The 21,490-nt window shown below is 39.0% G+C and overlaps 1 protein-coding gene across 3 annotated transcripts in view; it reads right to left on the bottom strand.

Moving 5' to 3' along the window:
* The window catches only part of TMEM108 (transmembrane protein 108), a 640,726-nt gene extending 619,681 nt beyond the window's left edge, over positions 1-21,045 (bottom strand). For 2 of the 3 annotated variants that reach the window (XM_072726877.1, XM_072726874.1), the window contains exon 1: positions 20,633-20,978. The gene's annotated coding sequence lies outside the window, so the exon portion shown is untranslated. Of the gene's footprint in view, positions 1-20,632 lie in introns of all 3 variants that reach the window. The other variant, XM_072726873.1, reaches the window with a different exon arrangement.
* Positions 21,046-21,490: the final 445 nt, after the last annotated feature.

The raw sequence follows: 21,490 nt of genomic DNA, 5'->3' as shown, positions 1-21,490 counted from the left end.
AGAAGCAAAAGATTTCAAGTCTTATTTATTTCTGGGCTCTAGCATTAGTTTTTAGGAAATATTAGTTCTTCAGAAAATATTAAAACTCCGTGGGTCTCAGTTCTCAAAATAAATAAAGCCAGACAAGAGAGTCTTCCAATCTTCGAAGTCTACAACTCCATGAGACTATTATTTCATAATTTAAAGGAGGCAATTGGATATACATAAGATAGTTTGAGTCCATAATGAATATCAATGAATTCTGGTATTACCTACCACAGGAATAGCTGCTCATGGTAAGATTTCAGAAAGCAAAGATGCAGAAACAAAGCATGTTTAGAATGATTCCTCTTCATTAATTAAAGCTTTTCTTTCTTTAGGAATTTTCCTAGGGTATTACATACAATGGCATTTGAATCTGCTTCCAATGATACATCTTTCCTTTTAGGGAACTGCTTATCTTAAATACGATAAATTTACTTTTGTCATAAAAGTGAAATGATACATGCATTTTATGACATTTTTATCTCTTACAAATATTTAAAGAAAAGAAAATGGGTCTCTACCTAGCACACAATATGTAAACTAAAATAGCTTATAGGCGTAACACTTTGTATTTAATTATCCTATACTATCATCCAGAGCTCACATAAATTTTTAATATTAATCCACAGGTATATAGTATTAGCTATATTTTATACATAAGGAAACAAGCAAAGGATAAACATGAGACCTACTCATAAATACATAGTAATCTCTGAGCATGTCAAATGTAAAAGCCCGTACTTTGCCATCCCAGTGAAACCCATTATGCTTAACTCACTACTACTACCTTCCCTCTGCCTCTTAAATTTTTTAATTGGTATATTCCCAAATATCTTTATAGTACTGACAAAAACTTTGGCTACAATCACTAACAACATTAGAAATCATAAGCAAATACTCACAATAATATGAGCATACAGTAAAATAAAACAAGAGACTAATATTACCTTTAATATATACATTCCTGGAACAAACTGATAGGAAATAAAGGTAGGAGTTCTCTAGGTAAGTCATTAATAAGTGAGCACAGAATATGAATTGGATATTTAAAAATAAGGGAAAAATTAATAAATCTATTTTATTTTTTTTAATTTTTATTTATTTATGATAGTCACACACAGAGAGAGAGAGAGAGAGAGGCAGAGACATAGGCAGAGGGAGAAGCAGGCTCCATGCACCGGGAGCCTGACGTGGGATTCGATCCCGGGTCTCCAGGATCACGCCCCAGGCCAAAGGCAGGCGCTAAACCACTGCGCCACTCAGGGATCCCAATAAATCTATTTTAAAAGTCCAAACTCATTTAAAGAGCACAATTATTACAATGAGCACTGAGTAATGTATAGAATTGACGAATCACTATATTGTACACCTGAAACTAATATAACACTGTATGCTAACTATACTGGAATTAAAATTTTAAAAATTTCAAAAAGTTCAAACTCATTAATAATGAAAGGTATACAAATTGACATTGCAAGACCTACCTTCCTTAACATGTCAAAAGAAAAGATTTACAGAGGGCTAGTACTCAATGAGAGGGATATGGTGAGATAGCTATTCTCATATATTGCTGGAGGGAATTTAAATCATCACATTCTTTCCTGGAAAGCAATTTGGGAATATGATGTGTATTAAGAATCTTAAAGATGTTCCATCCTGTTGGGCCCAGTAATTCCCCTTTTAGTAACGTACCCAAAAAAGATTATCGAAATGCACATAGATATGCCAAAAAAGCCCATTTTCATTACAATTATTTATAACAAAAAATAAAGGAGAACAACTTAGATGTCTAAAAATAAATCATTAAATAAACTATGACCCATAGGACAGAAAATTATATGGCCCCTAACATTTTTCATAAAATATTTTCAGGGCAGCCCCGGTGGTGCAGCGGTTTAGCGCCGCCTGCAGCCCAGGGTGTGATCCTGGAGACCCGGGATCGAGTCCCATATCGGGCTTCCTGCATGGAGCCTGCTTCTCCCTCTGCCTGTGTCTCTGCCTCTTTCCTCACTCTCTCTGAATGAATGAATAAATAAATCTTTAAAATAAAATAAAATATTTTCAGTGACATAGGAAAAGGTTAATGAAATACTGGGGGCAAGTTGAAAGAGTGTATACACAGTGTGACCTCAAATATGTTAATATTTAAGATAGATCATAGACTGCAACATAAAAATAAAACCATAAGCCTTTCAAAGATACATAGGAGAATATTTTCATAACCTGAGACTAGACAAAGATTTCTTAGGCAGAATACAGAAAGTGATAACCATAGAAGAAAATTTTGTGAATTCTACCTCAAAATTTTGTAAAAAAATAAAATTATAAATCAGGGGTTGGTGAATGGGTAGAGGAATCAATAGAACAAAAATTATAGAAAAATAATAATTAGAATGTTGAACATTTTTGAACTTTGGTGATTGGTTCATGAGATTCATTACAGTGCAAAAATAAATCATTCTGTTTACTTTGTATATGTTTTAAATTTTTATAATAAAAAATCTAATAAGCAAAGGAAAATGACATGTGTCAAAGGAACATACTTATAGAGATGACGATTCTGTGACATTCTCCTGAATTGAGCTCCATTTTAGCTATGCTTGCATAATGTTTCTTGGGCAGGTCATCTAGGCTTGATTTACTCATCCAGAAGATGCATTCATTATATAGACTTACCGAGAGCATTCACTGGTTACAAGACATTAGACACTATGGTGGGTTTAGCTGACATTATCACTAAAGTTTTATTCAGCATTTAAATTCTATAACCATTTTATATCACAAATGCAGGTCATCCTCCCTTTGCTATATATAATTCTCATTACTTCTAACCTTTATATCTTGTGTTTAGTGTTCCCACTTGTAGAAATGAGATTCAATAGGCCAGGGCAGCAGTCATCTTTCAGCAGATTTATTTTCTACTAAAGTCTTTTGGTCCGGTGAGTTTTCTAGGAGACTAATATGTTCAAGAAAATAGATGACAATATGGTGACTTTTATGAAAGGACTGGACTCTACCTGAAGGAATTAAAATAAAATTCTTGTATAAATAAGCAAAAATCACTAAATGAATAATTACAAAAATTAAGCATGATTCTAAAGGCAGATTAAATTCAGTATATGTGAAGATTAGTGAAAGTGAAGATAGTTTAGTATAAAATATCCAGACTGAAATACAGGAAGAATTTAAAAATGGAAAAGGCAGAAAACAGATAAGATACATATAAGATGACATCAAGAGGTCAAATACATATTTAATCAAAGAACCATAATAATAAGAAAGATTTGGTAAAAACAATATTTGTGGGGGGGTTTGTTTTATTTTTTAAACAATATTTGAATCAAAGAATGGCTGAGAACTTGTAAAAATGATCAACATCAAGATTTAGGCTCAAGAAACTGTAAAAATCCCAAGCAGTGTGGAAAACAAACCCAAACAAAGAAAAACTTCAACTCTTGTTTTAGCTCAAGTCGTGATCTCAGGGTTGTGAGATCAAGCCCTGCATCAGGCTTGAGATTCTCTCTCCCTCTCCCTCTGCCCCTACTTCTTGCACTTTCCTTCCCTCTCAAATAAATAAATCTTTTTTAAAGACTCATAGCAAATTGTTGGAAATGAAAAATAAAGAGAAAATTAAAAATCAGCCATGTGGGGCAGACACAGGTGGATGCTATCTTCAAGGGCTCAGCTGCAGTGAGACTTACAGTTGACTACCAAACATACACAGTGAATGTAGAAATCAGTGGAATAACACATTTTAAGATGCTGAAAGAAGAGGCTGCCAGCCTACAATCCTATAAATATCATATACTCAATGATATTTTTTTTTTTGTGAATAATGTTTATTTAATATAACTCTGTGTGTGCAGAGAAAGCATATGCATATAAGTAAAAAAGTATGAGATTACACAGGGGATTATAATACAAAAGGGAGGAAAATAACTAGTATCTGTATATTGCATTCTGGATACAGTTCCAGGTATTGGTAAAGCTTAAAAGAGACCTATTTCTCAAGCAGCTGACCTGCCTCAGGGCAATGACTCTCTCCTTTCCCACAGCCTTAGTATTTTTTGCCAAAAGGCCCAGATTTGAGTAAAGGGGAGCGTCGTGAGCGCAGGATCCGGGCATAAGGGCTGCAGTCTGTGGAGCTTTGGCAGGTGGGTGTTCTGGGAAGTAAATTTCGAAGAAATGGTTTCTTCCCTGGGGGCTGTTGGTTTGGTTGCTGGATTTCCTGGTTGGTGCCAAGGCGCTTTTTGGTAGAAGCTTGGCCTTGGAGTTTTAGTACAGTATGATACTGTTCTGCGATGCATGCTGCCTTCTTCCGAAGGTCTAGTTTTACTAGCATCATGTTATTCTGTAGCTCAGCCAGGGTCTGATCCTGTTTGATTAAGATGTCATCACAAGTGGTCAAAGCTTGGCGAAGTTTTCCTGCCCCAGTGCTGTGGCAGCAGGCTCTTTCTGCTGACTGGAGAGACTCACCAAGTTTCTGAAGCTCTGTCCTCAGCAGCCTGATATTCTTTTGGCCCTCCTCTAATTTCTTGTCCACATCAATGGTGGACAATGACTGTGGAGAAGAGATCCTGATCACGGTGCTGTCCGCCATGACAGAGGAGGCAGCTGTTGCAATCAAGGCCATGGCAAAATAACTGGCTCCCAGGGTGGCGGTGGTGGCAGCAGCGATCCTCAGCCTGCAGAGGCCCCCTCCCCCAGCCTGGCCCAGCTCTGGCCCAGCGCTTGGCTGGACTCCTCCTACACAATTTATTTGACGTTTTATTTTGGTTTCCCCCACACCCCCTCAATCTGTCGGGGAGCCCCTGCCCTTCATCCTGCTCTCTTGGCCAGGAGTGAGTGGTCCATGGCCTTGGTGAAGCTGCCCTCCTCTTCTCCCCTCACACTACAGCCCTGGTAGGGGAGAAGGGGCGGGTGCTGCTTGTGGTTTAGTGGGTTTTTTTTTTTTTTTTTTTAATTCAATCTGGAATCAGAAAGCTGTGGATTCTGGCGATTGGTCCTTGTGCCCTCCCCCTCATCCCTGCTCTGGTCCCTTGTTCCCCATGGCCCTGTACCCCAGCACCACCCCACAGACTGGGGACCAGCCCCCTCCCCTGCCTAAGTCTCTCCTTTATCCTGGGGAGGGAAGAGGAGGAGAAGGGGAGGGGACCTGCCCCCTCCTCAGGCATCTGGGAGGGCCCTGCCCCCATGGGCTTTACCCTTTCCTGTGGGCTCTCTCCCCGACACATTTGTTAAAATCAAACCTGAATAAAACTACAAGTTTAATATGAAAAAAAAAAAAAAACTATATAATTCAATAAAAATACCCTTCAAAAAAGAAAATGAAATAAAGATGTTTTAAGACAAACAAAAATGGAGAAAATTTGTCACCAGCAGACTTTCCGTAAAAGAAAATACAAAGGGAATTTTTCAAGTGACCTCAGATGGAAGCAGAGAATGTACCAAGAAATGAAGAGCAACAGAAAAGGTAAAAGTGGCATAAATATGAATAAATATCCACAATAGAAAAATAATTACATCATAGGATTTTAAAAATATATAAAAATAAAAAATAAAATGCACAACAGAAACATAAAAGTTGAAGGAGAACAAACGAAGTTTAAGTTTTTAAATAATTGCATTATCTGAGAAGTGCTAAAAGTTCTAATTCATGATAAACTCTAATAAACCAAGGGTACATAGTGAAACGTTTATTTTTATTTTTTTTTAATTTTTATTTATTTATGATAGTTACACAGAGAGAGAGAGAGGCAGAGACACAGCAGAGGGAGAAGCAGGCTCCATGCACCGGGAGCCCAATGTGGGATTCAATCCCGGGTCTCCAGGATCACACCCTGGGCCAAAGGCAGGCGCTAAACCGCTGCGCCACCCAGGGATCCCTATACTGAAATGTTTAGAGCAACCACTGAACGATTGATATATACACGTACACTTAAAAAGCTCATATGGAGAGACGGAATAAGCTTAAAATACCTCATTAATCTAAATGAAGACAAGACAGGTATATATTTCCACCTTTTGAATAGAAGTAGAACTCCACAATCTGGAGATAGATAGAGGTCTTTGGCTTATTTTGATGGGGAAAAAGAGAGAGAGAGAGAGAGAGAGAGAGAGAGAGAGAGAGAGAGAGAAACACTTTTAATTAAGTCATGAGTACTGATAAAAAAAATACTGTTAATTTTGTATTTGGCTTCTGAAATTACTGTGTTTAAATCTATGAAGTTACCCAAGATAAAGAAAAATTACCCAGGATAGAAACTTTGTGATAGGGTTCAATAATGTATAGAAATTACTTCCACAGAAAGAAAAGTAATTTCAAAAACACAGGTAGTTCTGGGGAAGCCAATTTACTCTAAGAGGCTGAAACATTCAGCATAATTTAATGCAGAAGGAAGAGTGACAAAAATCACTTTTTAGGAGATGATGGGAAACCTGAAATTTTATCGAAAGATCTAATTTACTCGAAGGATGTTTGTTCATAATCCAAGAAAACAGTATTTTATAGATGTGATTTTGTCCTCTGAAAGCTTACTGCAGCAATGCTCAAAACCATACTAGAATTAAGAATTTTTATACTCTTAGTAACTACATCTCCCAAAGTAGCTCAGAGGAGACACCTTTAAATGAATATATTTTAACAAAATCTTTTAAAGAGAATTATGTGTTTGTATGTACACACACACAACAGAGGCATGAGTGGAAGTAACTGATATCACAGATGTTCCACATATAAAATTTCAAGATAATTGGGAACTTCAGGGTTGTTGAACACATAGAGATTTAAAGAGTGTGGCATGCCTGGCCAGGGGACGGAAACTCTACATTGCTTCCCACATACCTTGCCTTATGCATCTCTTTCACCTGGCTATTCCCGAGTTATATCTTTTTATAATGAACCACTGATCTAGAATCACAAAGAGAATACATTGAGATGGAAGAAAAAAGTCTCAGGAAATTTGTCATTTCTGTAAGATGCTGATCTCAGTATTTCTCCAAGCCACCAGACACAAGACCAATTTAAATAGGAAGACATCAAAAAAATAAAATAAAATAAAATAAATAAAAATAGGAAGACATCTTAAGAAATTCTTCACAAACACCCCCTAAGAAATCTTAAAATGAGGGTCTATGATCTTTGCCTGTGCAAACAAATAATGTTTAAATCTTCCCACTGACCAAAGAATGAAGATCTCATCAAAAATAGATTCAGAGCTTGGAGCAGGGAACACATTATCAGTAGAACTCTCAAATTGTGTGTTCCTTGTATTACATGAATACAATTATTTAAAATAAAATGTTAGTTTAAAAAAAGAAAATGTTGGTATTATTATAAGATGACCAAAAATTCAAGATAATTGAAATTTCTTGATGAAGGGTCACTACCTTTTTAAAGAAAACATATTAATTACTTAGCATAGAAATTTTTTAAAAAACCTATTACACACTTTCCAATATATTTAAACTCACAACAGAATTGTGCTTTTACTGACAACTAAAGAATCAGTGATTATTAGTCATTGATTATTATACTATCCTGCAATGCTCTCAAGGACTACAGGAGAGCTAAAATAAACTCCTTTTTCAAAAAAAAATTAACTCCTTTTAAAAAAAAATTCTCGTTTTTTAGTTTTCCTACTTCATTAACTTTAGACCACAATTGCTACTTTCACTACTGTCAGTGTTTCTGCCTTGTCCAGGCTTTCCTAATTTGTAAAATTGGAAGCCAATGCCCAACATAATATTACATAGGATCTTCATAGAGACCTTGGATGCACTCTCATGACTCAGGTCAATGTTGGCCATGGAAAATGCAAGGATGTTTTGGGGATACCACTTTTCTCCTTTTGATGTTTGGGAGGTATTTCACAAAGGTGAGCTTTCCCTATAAATGAATTGCATGGAAGTAACAATTATATGTTTATTCATTTTTATTAATGAGACTACTTCTCTCTGAACTTCAACCTTTTCACTTTCAGGAAATGGGTTTAGTTCCCAGATGTGAGGGAGGTGAGGGAGAAAGAAGCTACTGCTGAGTCAGTAGGGATCATTCTAGATAAAGCTCAGTCACTACTGTGAAACCAAATTTAATTCTTACAGCCAGTCTATGAGGCTCCATTTTACTATTAAGAAAAAGAAAAGACTAACAGAAGCAAGGTTCAGAGATGTGGGATTCCAACCCTGGCATGGCTCACTGCCTCCTTTTATTCCTTCCACTATGCCAAAGTTTTGGAAAGTCTCAGGGATTAACTGGAAAGGTCCAATGCTGGAGAGCATACTATGGTAGAAATATAGCTCCATTATTCTGGGCAATATTATTGTGGCTCTAAAACCACAAAGATGAAAAAGATAGCATAAAAATCTAAAATCCTCTAGTGAAAAAGTGAATAATCCTAAATAACAAATAGTATATATTGGAGAAAGACAAGAATGGATTTTAATGAATCTGAAGTTTTTCTTAGGTCGTATTTTTAAACTATTCTAAAGGGAAATTATGGATAATCACCAAGGACCAAAATTAACGTATAGGAGGCATAGGGTAAGGCAAGGACAGTGAACCTGAATCTCTGGAAACTTCCTAGTGACAGAATCATGTAAATTTGCATAACTGGCTTTGTGAAGGTGGGGAGACCCTATTGGTAGGTCATAAATGTTACTTAATTGCCTGATTTGAAGATTAAATGCTGTAAGAAAAAAGACCGTGGCTTATGCTTTTCTGAAAAAGATTGGAAGATGAGCTTTCCCCAGGTATAATTTGAATTGCAAATGAGCATCCAGTGGAAGTACACTTGACAAAATGGACAAAAATGTAAAGATGGACAGAGAGAAGTTCAAGAGTGGGAGGATAGATTTAAATGTCACTCGTACACAGACTGCAACTACATTTTGAGTGGCTGAGGATGGGGCCACTCAAAACCCAAATAAACTGGAAGAAAAGCCAAAGGCACAGTTTTGGGGAAACCCTCTGAGTCCAACAGGAGTGGACAAAACATTAATTACAGGTAATAAAAAGTGATTAGGCAAACTATTCCCTATTTGTTATATACCCTATAATTTTGTGCTGCCAAGTAATGATTTGTCAAGACTAAAATGGTTATGTTTCCTCACCATGAAAAATAAACCTTTCCTCCATTTTCACAGTAGCGGTTTTTGTGGATTTTGGTTTGGTTTGGTTCAATTTAATTTACGAATCTGTTGTCTTCTGAAAACCTGATATATGGAAGATAACTCAGATGCTCCTAAAAAGAAATCTGGCATTTCCTGCTTCTTAACCTCAGAATCTAACAGAGTCTCTTCTTGGAATGATGTTGACTGGTTTACAATTTAACAGCCACAAAAATAGTCAAGAGACACTGATTTTAGGACAGTGGTGATATGTGTTTAAGGCTGCGGATATGCCAGTGTTTGTCACAGGGAGGCTACATCTTGGTCTGTCAGTCCAAATAGCCTTCAGAGACTGAAATATATCTGTCAGGCATGTCAAATTTTCTTTGGGATTACCCTACTAAGTTACTTAGAGAATTTAGCTAGTGTGTGTGCTTCTGGATCCCTGAGGGACAAGATATAATAAGTTCTAACACTTCTAGACTATTCATTTGGCTGTCTAGAGCTGCTATGAAGTGAATTTCTATTATCTTCATTTTCAAATGAGGAAACTAAAGTGCAAGAAGTCAAATAATTTGCACAAGATCTTGCTAGAATCTAAATAATGGAAACTATATGACAACTTAATTCTTCTCCCCTCTTCCAGGTCCCCTCCCTGCTGGAGCATGTGTGTCAGACAATGGAATGTGCCCACTTCGACCCGTGGTTATAAGTGTCCTCTTTCTTTGTTTTAAGAGCTTTCTTTATTAAAATATAGCAGATATACAGAAAAGTGCACAAATCTTAACTATAAATCTCGGCTAACTTTTATAAAGTGAACAATTCATGTTACCATCTTCAAGATCAAATAAGAGATCAAAGATAGAACACTATCAGCACCCTAGAAGGCCCCAGACTCTCTCCCTCTTGCCAAAAGAAATTACTACTCTGACCTCTACCATCATAAACTATATTTGCCTACTATGGAATTTACTATAAATGACATGAAACATGAGCTCTTTTGTGTCTGCTTCTTTTGTCCAACATTTGTGAAATGTAACTATGTTACTGCCTACTGACATAATTTATGCATTTCATTATTGTGTAGTATTCCTTTGGGACCATATACCACCATATATTTGCTCATTTTACTGTTGATGGGAACTTAAGTGGTTATGAGTAATACTACTCTTCACATTGTTATACGTGTCTTTTGGTGCATTTCTATAAAGATTATGCCTACAACTAGGATAGGTAGGATGTGCAGCTTTATAAGATACTACCCAACAATTTTTCAAAGTGCTTGTGTCAATTTATACTCCCTCAGGCAGTGCAGGAGAGTTGCAGTTATTCCAAATTCTTGTCCTGGTGACACTTAGAACTGTTTTTTTGTTTGTTTGTTTGTTTGTTTGTTTGTTTTTTAGCTATTTGGAATGAGTTTATAGTAGAATCTCATTTTTCCCAGCTTTACTGAGATATAACTGACAAATAAATTGTGTAAATTTAAAGTAAAAAAAATTTTTTTTTGTTTAGCAATTCTACCATTACTTTCTTTTAATCAAAACATTCACACATGACGAAAGGTTTCCATTATTTAACATTTTAACATAATATACAGAACCACAGTACTATTTCAATTTCAAATTATGGGAGCTCACATTCAAATATGCTTGGATTTGACAAGTTGCTGTTACAATACTGAGAAAAGTCATGAAAAAGGTACTTAACAATTTATTTTTTTTATTTTTTTTATTTTTTGGTACTTAACAATTTATAAGATAATCAAATATCTTTTTGCTACATGGGCCAATGCATTAATAGTAACTTGTTTAAAAATGCAGTCTTTTTGGACCTCAAATTATTATAAAAGAATATGAAGAATATATAGCTATACTTTCTGAATTTCTCAGACCCATTCCATTTCAAAAGCTGAATGTGATGATTTGATATACATACATATTGTGAAAGGACTACCGCAATAAGGTTAGTTAACACACTCATCACCTCATATAGTTACCATTTGTGTGTGTGTGGTAAGAACATTTAAATCTACTCTCTTAGAAAATTTCAAGTATATAATATTTTAACTAGTCACCACATATATTAGAACTTAATCATCTTACAATGCAAGTTTATATCCTTTGACCAACATCTCCCCATTTCCTTTACCTCCACCTCTGGTAACCACCATTTCACTCTCTGCTTTTGTGAATTCAACTTTTTAAGATTCCATATATAAGATCATGCACGATTTGTCTTTCTGCATCTGGGTTCTCTCACTTTATATAATGCCCTCAGAGTTCATTTGTGTTGTCACAAATGGCAGGACTTCCTTTTAAAGGCTGAATAATATTCCACTGCGTACATACACCACAGTTTCTTTATCCATTCATCCATCAACATCCATCCATTTAAGTTGTTTCCATGTAGTGGCTATTATGAATAATGCTGCAATAACATAAGGTGCAGATTCTCTCTTTGAGATGGTGATTTCATTTCCTTCAGATATATACCCAGAAGTGGGATTGCTGGTAGTTCTATTAATTTTTTTTAGGAAACTCCATATTGTTTTCCATAACGCCTACAATGGGGCAAAAGGGTTCCCTTTTCTCCATATCCTTGCAAACACCTATTACCCCTTGTCTTTTTGATAACAGCCATTCTAACAATTGGGAGGTGATGTCTCATTATGGTTTTGATTGGCATTTCTCTATGATTAGTGGTATTGAACACCTTTTTATGCATCTATTGACTATTTGTATGTCTTTTTTTTGAAAATTATCTATTCATGTCCTTTGCCCATTTTAAAATTGGATTATTTGGTGCTTTTGCTACTGAATTATATGTTATATATATTTTTATATTTTAGTTCTTTTTTAAAAAAAGGTTTTATTTATTTATTCATGAGAGACACAGGCAGAGGGAGAAGCAGGCTCCATGCAGGGAGCCCGATGTAGGACTTGATCCGGGGACTCCAGGATCAGGCCCTGGACTGAAGGCGGCGCTAAACTGCTGAGCCACCCAGGCTGCCCTATTTTAGTTCTTTATATATTTTGGATATTAACTCCTTATCAGATATACAGTTTGTAAATATTTTCTCTCATTCCTTAGGTTGCCTTTTCCTTTTGTTGGGTTTTTTGGTTTTGTTTTCACTGTACCGAAGCTTTTAAAAAAGATTTATTTATTTATTTATTTGAGAAAGAGAGAGAGCGCGCAAGTGTGAGCACGGGAGGGGCAGAGGAAGAGAAGGAATCTCAAGCAGTCTCATTGTTGAGCATGGAGCCTGATGCGGGGCTCAATCTCATGACCCTGAGATCATGAGCTGAGCTGAAATCAAGAAAAACTCAGTTGGCTGAGCCATTTAGGCCCTGCTATAGAGAAGCTTTTTATTTTATTTTTTTAAGATTTTATTTATTCATTCATGAGAGACACACAGAGAGAGGGGCAGAGACACAGGCAGAGGGAGAAGCAAGCTCCATGCAGGGACTCGATTCCAGGTCTCCAGGATCATGCCCTGGGCCAAAGGTGGTGCTAAACCACTGAGCCACCGGGGCTGCTCTAGAGAAGCTTTTTAATTTGATGTAATCCCACTTGTTTATTTTTGCTTTTGTTGCTTGTGATTTTGGTGTCATATCCAAAAAAAAAAAATCACTGCCAAGACCAATGTCAAGGAGCTTTTTCTCTGTTTTCTTTGAGTCTCCTTTTTCCTTTTTTAAAAATTTTAAATTTTTTTTTTTTTTTTTAATTTATGATAGTCACAGAGAGAGAGAGAGAGAGGCAGAGACACAGGCAGAGGGAGAAGCAGGCTCCATGCACCGGGAGCCCGATGCGGGACTCGATCCCGGGTCTCCAGGATCGCGCCCCGGGCCAAAGGCAGGTGCCAAACCGCTGCGCCACCCAGGGATCCCCCTTTTTTAAAAATTTTAAAAAAGATTTTATCTATTTATTTTTAAAAGAGAGAGAAAGAGTATGCACAAGAAGAGGGGGTAGGGCAGAGGGAGAAGTACTCCTCACTGAGCAGAGAGCCAGATGTGGGACTTGATCCTGGGATCATGACTTGAGTTGAAGGCAGATGCTTAACAAACTGAGCCACCCAGGCACCTGAGACTCCTTTTTTATTACTCTGGTTAAAGATTTTCAATGCTGTTTATCTTTTCAAAAACTAACCATTCATTTTGTTGATCTTTTCTATTGTTTTTCCAATCTCTATTTCATGTATTTCTACTCTATTATAATTTTTGTCTGTAATTATCTTCTTCATGGCATCTAACAGGCCACAAATATGAGCAAGGGTGATATCTAAGATTTTACAGCCCAAGGATGAATGTGTTCTCAGATAATCTGAGTTAAATGCTGAAAGCATGGTTCCATAGAATACATATTACAATGACATTTGAATTATTTTTATTCTGCATTTAGCATAAATAGAAATCTGTGTGCCGAGCTGAAATAATAACCACTTTGTCTAACATTGTTTCTCGAGAAAATATGCTTCAAATTCTAAATATCAGATTATTAGATGAATCATTGGAACATAACTCACTTATAGATAGAGGCTATAACTCAAATATAAAAACTACCATTAGTATTATAAGAGTTAGTAAAATTTTATAACCATGAATAAATCTTATATAAAAGATAAACTCTCCTATATTTTAAACTCTGAAGGTTAAAACTTGCCATTTTTATCCATAGTAACTTGTGAGAAAACAAAGTTTTTCTTCTTACAACTACAGGTCTCAGCTGACTTTCCTTAGTGTCTGACTTAAGTCAGAAAAGGTACATCCTTTTCAAATTTATACAGTAGAGAAAAGACTGCATTTCTTCTTCATGGGAGCTGATTAAGTCTGGCTCATGTCGGCTTCCTGGCATGTGGGTCACAAGTGTGGGTAAGAAGTCATAGTCACTAATGACAGTCTGAAGTAGACACTGGCTGCCTGATTTGAAATGGGTGGCTCCATAAAAAAAATTAAGGTTATGATTGACTTCACGGCTGAATGTGAGGGTGGGAGTAGGGGAGGACGAACAGCCCTGAACTTGAGAAACAAAGGGACATTTTTCAGCAAGCAAGAAATAAATGGCTTCCTGTACCCCCAGGCTGCTTCTGCTCCAGAAAAATAGAACCCCTTTACTTGTTAAACAAATGTCCAAAATGTGCGGTCTGCTTTAGAACTAATAGTAAATATATATTGCTATCATATTCTTGAGAAAACCTATTGCAACTCTTTTTTAAGCATGTCTTTCTATACATCCATATATTTGCTCAGTCCAAGGTAAAAAGCCCAGGGCAACCCTATCTTCAGAGAACGTACCTCATGAAGAACGGATACTCTGTATCTAAAATATTCTTACCTAACTTCCCCGCCCACTGCATCTGTGTGTGTTCTTTGTTTCACCTTTTTACTCAGTAATTAAACTCCTCCCCTTCAACAATTTCTTTAAAAAAAAAATCAATTCAATCACAGCAAATTTTCTCTGAGGTTGTAAATTTCTGGAAGATTTAGGACATTTTGGGGAGATACTGCACCACATTCTACCACCTCTATGCTCTTCTTTCTACTTGTTCCATTTTCTTCAATCTCCCCACTTCCCTGTTCAGATTAATTCAGTATGCCCCTCTATCAGTCAGGACGAGCTAACGTGTTGTGGTACAAAACCACGGTGAAATCAGTGGCTTAATACAAACATTTACATAGAAATGATAACTTCACTGATGTGCTTTAATTATACCTGTAGGATAATCTAAGCCTAAACTCTACATTTATGTCTTTTACAACATAGGTAGTTATTCAGATACTGAAAATGTTATAAAATGCCAGGGAGGACCTTAAAATTCCCAAAAAAGGCAATTAACTTTATTTTGGCATTATGGTTACTAAATAAGTATTTGCTTCAGAATCATGTAGGGACTTGAGACATTTAGATGCCTGGGCCCAATCCACAGATAATTTGATGTGGGGTTCAGGACTCTACATTTTTAACAATGTATTCAGAATACCTCCAGAAACAATATTTCCACATTGTTCAGAAACAATGTGTTCAGAAATACCTGGGAAGGTGTTTCTGAAAATTATCCAGGTTTGAAAATTACCCCTCTAGTTCAGGGGTCAGCCGAATACAGCCCTCAAGCCAATTCTGCCCTGCTACCTGTTTTTGTAAACCAAGTTTAAGTGGAATGCAGACATGCCCATTCATTTATGTCTCTGTATGGCTGCTCTTAAGCTATAATGGCAGAGTTGAGTAATTAAGACAGGGATTGAATGTCCCACAGAGAGTAAAGTCTTTAGAATCTGGTCCTTGAGCCTCAGTGTCTATCAAAAGATGAATGGATAAAGAAGATATGGTATATGTATACAGTGGAATATTACTCAGCCATTAGAAATGACAAATACCCACCATTTGCTTTGATGTAGATGGAACTGGAGGATATTATGCTGAGTGAAATAAGTCAATCGGAGAAGGACAAACATTACATGGTCTCATTCATTTGGGGAATATAAAAAATAGTGAAAGGGAATAAAGGGGAAAGGAGAAAAAATGAGTAGGAAATATCAGAAAGGGAGACAGAACATGAGAGACTCCTAAATTTGGGAAACGAACTAGGGGTGGTGGAAAGGGAGGTGGGTGGGGGGTGGGGGTGACTGGGTGACGGGCACTGAGGGGAGCACTTGAAGAGATGAGCACTGGGTGTTATTCTATATGTTGGCAAATTGAACACCAATAAAAAATAAATTTATTAAAAAAAAAAAGAATCTGGTCCTTTATGGAAAAATTTTGCCAACCTCTGCTCTCGTCTTGTTTCAAGACTAATTTCCAGAGTCATGTTATTACTTGTGACAGGAACTAAGTAAGGGAATGTAGATGATCACTACTGAAAACAACAACAGTTGGACTGAATTCTTTAAAATTTCTACCTTCATATGAAAAAGAGGACTTTTTTTATTTATACAAATTACCAACCAAATTAATTTTTACTGAGTTATACTGCCCCCTAATGGTAAAAATGTTAAATCACAGATCTTTAATCAGATTAGATGCTCCCCATTGTTAATTAATTCCTGAAATCAGAGTTGTACATATAGACTTTGTAGCAAGGGACTTCAAGAATCAGAATTCACTTGGTAGGACAGAGAAGAGTTAAATGGCCTGCAAGAAGGTTGGCAGTTTTCATGAGAGTGAGAATCCCTTCCTTCTGTAAAATTGCTTTCTCTCCAAACACTATTACTCCATGTAGCATTTCCAATTGGATTTTTTTCAGGGACATACTGACCATTTGTGATGCCATGTCTAACTCTAAAAGTGAAATACAATACTATCAATATGGTCAAATTCATATGTGCACTATCATCATAGTGAGAGGAAAGTAAAGGACAGCTTCAATAGGAATCTAGAGTATGCAAACACATGCCAAGACAGTTACCAAGGGGGATTGCACACATGTTGGCAACCAGGAGACAGCAGGGATGAAACCATTGGCTTTCCCCCCTTGACTACTGATTAAAATCCTCTGAAGAGGGGATCCCCGGGTGGCACAGCAGTTTAGTGCCTGCCTTTGGCCCAGGGCATGATCCTGGAGACCCAGGATCGAATCCCACATCAGGCTCCTGGTGCATGGGGCCTGCTTCTCCCTCCTCCTGTGTCTCTGCCTCTCTCTCATCTCTCTCTGTGTGACTATCATAAATTAAAAAAATAATAAAATAAAATAAAATCCTCTGAAGAGCTTTTAAAAACTAATGATGGCCAAATCCCCACCCCTGGAGATTTTGACCTAATTGTTCTGGGGAGAGGCCCAGGAAGCAAGCTGTATTTTTTAAGTTCTCCAAGTGATTGTAATGTGCAACCAAGGTTAAGAATCATTGTTCTATAGCAGTGTTTTTCACATTTTAAGGTATATTCAAATCACCTGGGGATCTTCTTAATCTGCACATTGTGAGTCAGTACATCTCTGATGGCACCTGAGAATCTGACTCCTAACTAGCTTTGCAGTGATGCTGATTCTGCTGTCCATAGACACAAGTTCAGTAGTAAGGAATTAGGTCATTCCCTGCCATAATTTTTATACAATTTCACTGGTTCTAAGAGCTTAAAGTACATAAATATCACCTGGGAGCTAACAAAACATGCAAATTTGCAAGCTCCAGTCTCAGAAATTAAAATTCAGTGGATCTTAATTTTTAACAAGTGTCCCAAGTCATTCTGAGATTCATAGTCTGGGGACCAAGTATACACAAACTGCCACACGTGCTATTTACTCTACAAATCACATTTTTAAAAAAAAAGGTGGCAGCGTTAATTTTACAAACTACTTTGACCAAATCTGGGGAAGTTTTTCTCTTTTTCCAAGTGTGAGAAGAAATCATCCCCAAATTCAGTGGCTTAAACTAACAACAATTTTATTATATCTCATGGTTTTGTGGCTTGGGCATTTGGGTAGAGATCATGAATGATTCTTCTGCTCTCCTTATCATTGACTGAAGTCACTTTGTGGTATCCAGCTAGCAAATAAGCCGATCTGGAGAGTCCAATATGGCTTCACTTCACATGCCTTGGCTGGAAGGCTGAGCCCTACTGGGATTATTGCCTAAAAAGTCCACATATAACTTCTTCAGTTTGGCAATCTCAGGTGAGGTCTCCTTATATGGCAACTCAAGGATCCCGGAGGGAGTGTTCCAAGACATGGAAAGTGGAAGCTGCCATCCTTTCAAATCCTGGGCTCAGAAACTGGCACAATGTCCTTTCTACCACAGTCTACTAGTTAAAGCAATAACTGAGCTCAACCAGATTCAAGGGGAGGAGTCATAAACAGGCTAGACTCATGGATGTGCAACTCTTGAAGAACCCCAAGTGCTCAGCACATGAGGGCCCCATGCTTCGTTTAATGCTCTGTTGGCATCTTGAAGTTCTTTATAATTTTTTAATAAAAGGCAATACATTTTCATTTTACAGTGAGTCCTACAAATTATATAGCCTGCCCTGACCACAAACTTCACCTGTCAATGAAAGTAGTGTTTAAAAAATTTTGCAGTCATCTTTAATTAGCCATAAGCTGTCTGCCAGAGACTTTATTCCTCACCATACTTCTGTATTCTAAGTTATCCTTTCAAAATGCAGATTGCAGTATGTGCATTAAATCCAGCATATAGAAGGGAAACAAATTATAGGTTGGAAATTAGTCTGAACATTAAATTCTGTGATGTTTTAGGATTAGGAAATTCATTAAAACCAACCACACTATTATCCTGAGTAACTGCTAGCACTCTAGATCTGATCACCTCTGAGCTCACCCAGTTAGGTCACTTAGGCATTGAACAACAGTTATCCAAGGTCAGTATGCATGCTGAACTTACACCTTGTGTCCTTGATGAGAAAGGCAGCTAGTAATCACTATATAGGGAAAACTCTCCTTGATCTCCGCAAATCTCATCTCTTTGGGTCATCGGTCATTTGTTTTCTGAAACAGGTTTTCAGCAGGAGTTCAATAAGAGTTGCTGGGATGAATCTAACCAACAAATGGCATAACAACAATAACAAAAACAAATGCCAAAAAAACAAGATTGATAGACACAACAATGGAGAACAAGGTCAGGAAAACAGTTAAGTATGGTACTTTGCATATAGTAGGCAGGGATTATTGAATTGAAACTATTGATGTGATAAACTCAAAAGGTATAATTATCCAGGGAAAGTTTCTTAGAGAAAGAAGGCATATGTTGAAAGAGATGGGGTTTGGCAGATGGTACTGAAAGGAAATAGAAACCATATTGGTATGAGGAGAAAATCAGCTTGACTAGGACGTAGTCACTTGAGTAGAGGAATGTTACTGGATAGAGAAGTGGAGAAAGGAGAGATTCATTGCTTTAGGGCACTCAATGACAGGCTGCAGGATCTGAATTTACTCCACAAGCTGTGGGAAGTTTAGTGTAGTTTGTTACTGCTTTAGAGGGGATGGGTGATGGCTTTTTATTTTATTATGCAAGCATAATAATGGAAGACTTCAACTGGGGCACATTCTAAAGGAGGTGCAAGATTAAGATGTGGAATTTTGCAAAGGAGGTGGTCAGAAACCTGGTGGGTGATCTTTAAAGCACTGGTCCACGTTGAGAGTACAAGAATTGGAAGTTAGAGATCAGGGAACTTTTTATTTTTAGAAATTTATTTTTAGAAAGATTTGGATTTATTTCTTTTTAGAAAGAGATGGAGTGCATACTTGTGCGCAAGTGAGTAGGGGGAGGGGCAGAGGGAAGCAGACTCCCTGCTGAGTGTGGAGCACAGTTCCAGGCTCTATCCCAGGACCCTGAGATCATGACCTGAGTCAAAATCAAGAGAGTTCCTGGATACGGTGAGAGTTGGAACGTTTCCCTTAATCTCAAGAGACTACCTGAAGATAATATGTGTCCTGGAGTTTGAAGAATGTAATGGCCTGGTGTCTGACTTCCTCCTGATGAAAATCTAAAGGGTAAGATAAAGGATGACTAGGTACTTTGATGGAGAATTGGCCTGCATTCCCAGAGTTCTTTAGAGCAAAGACTGTTGTGTTTCTTACTGTGGTAGATGTCCTGATGACCAAAAGACTTGTTCCTCCAGCCACTGGAGTGATGCCAGCAGACAGCCCTCAACCATCAGTCCCCATGGGAACTGTTTGGCTGAAGAGAGATAGCTGATGACTTGCTGGTATAAGGGTATAAAGCTCCAGCCTGCACCCCAACTTAGGACAACTCTGTAGCATCATCCCAGCTTCAGAACTCTCTGAAGATTGGCTGAGGCCTCCACGGAGACTGCAGCAAACCCTAACTTCTGCTGCTATATGATTGTGCTTCTTTTCCTTTTCATAGGTGCTGATCCCAAAGGCACTCCCTAATAAACATCTTGCATGGTTATCTCCATTTCAGAGCCTGCTTCCCAGGAAACCTGAGCTGTAACACCTGTGGGCCTCAAAGGCGAGTGAGTGAACCAGGGGATTATCTTGGATCTGAGCAAACATCAGCAGAGAGGATGCTTAACGTATCACTGGATTCCTTACAGCTAGGGAGGGAGCAAGCAACAGCCTGAACACAGCTGCACCAGCCTGGGTCAAGGGAAACGACGATGAGAGGTTTTCATTTACGGGAGAAGGGTCTTTGAAGAACTTACAAAAATACCAATGAGAAAAAAAGGCCAACTTTAGCAGTTTACCAAGTCCAATGAGCACCAACATCCAGGTCACAGGAATGTCCATCAACGCCTTTCCTGTCTTCTCTCCCAGGCCTACAAACCTGGAGAGGCTGGAAGCCCAAGCGGGCAGTTGCAGGTCCAAGAACACAAGACAGTGTAAAAGGAAAGATGTCGACGCTACCCCTTCCCTAGCTTTAAAGTCTAAAACGGTTTCCCCATCTTTTAAAATTTTTCCTATCACCTAAAGCCCATCCTTGCCCCCAGTCCTGTAATACTCCTTCTCCTTATTTGGTGAGATGCCCCACAGTTCTCTGGGGTTCAGGCTCCAGAGTTCGTTGTTAGGGAAAAAAAAACAAAAACAAAACCTCACCTTGTCTAAAGATTGTCCCTGGTGTTCTCAGGCTGCAAAGGCTAAAAGCTGTTTCTTAGCTGGGACTACGTCTTGCTGGTCATTCCAACCACTTGCACGCTGAGGGGCCTCGAGCGAGAGGCGCACAGCGCGCGCTCAACACTCCTCTCAGGTTTGCCAGCTGACTCCGGGAGAGGACCCCTGGGTCAGGGGCGGCAGCAGGAAAGAAACAGCAGCCGCAAAGGCGGAGCAACAGGGGACCCAAGCTGGGGCTCACCGTGAGGCTCGCGCCCGTCAGGAGGCTCCGGCGGGGTGAAGCGCTGACAGGAGACGAGCGCGCTCGCCCGTAGCCCCTGACTCACTAGGTACCGGAGCCGCTCCCGCGGGAGCCGCGAGGCGCTCGGCCCGCCCCGCCCAGTCCTGCCGCCCCGCCCCCCGTCTCACGCCGCTCGCCCCGCCCCCTGAGCTCCGCCCCGCCCCATCCTCCCCGCCCCGCCCCCTTGAGCTCGCTCCCGCCCCCGCTATTGCCCCGCCCCACCCGTCTCACGCCGCTCGCCCCGCCCCCTGAGCTCCGCCCCGCCCCGCCCCATCCTCCCCGCCCCGCCCCCTTGAGCTCGCTCCCGCCCCCGCTATTGCCCCGCCCCACCCGTCTCACGCCGCTCGCCCCGCCTCTTTACGCTCCGCCCCGCCCCGCCCCATCCATCCCGCCCCGCCCTCCTTGCGCTCTTTCCCGCCGGGTCCTGGTGCCCCGCCTCACCGCACCGCCCCCTTGAGCTCTCTCCCCCCGCCCCCGTGCTTTGCCCCATCCGTCTCCCGCCGCTCGCCCCGCCCTCCTTGCGCTCTTTCCCGCCGCGTCCTGGTGCCCCGCCCCATCGCCCC

Source organism: Vulpes vulpes, chromosome 11 (assembly GCF_048418805.1).
Source record: "Vulpes vulpes isolate BD-2025 chromosome 11, VulVul3, whole genome shotgun sequence".
Lineage (NCBI taxonomy): Eukaryota > Metazoa > Chordata > Mammalia > Carnivora > Canidae > Vulpes > Vulpes vulpes.
Note: the sequence above shows the minus strand (reverse complement) of the source record. Positions and strands in the feature narration are given on the sequence as shown.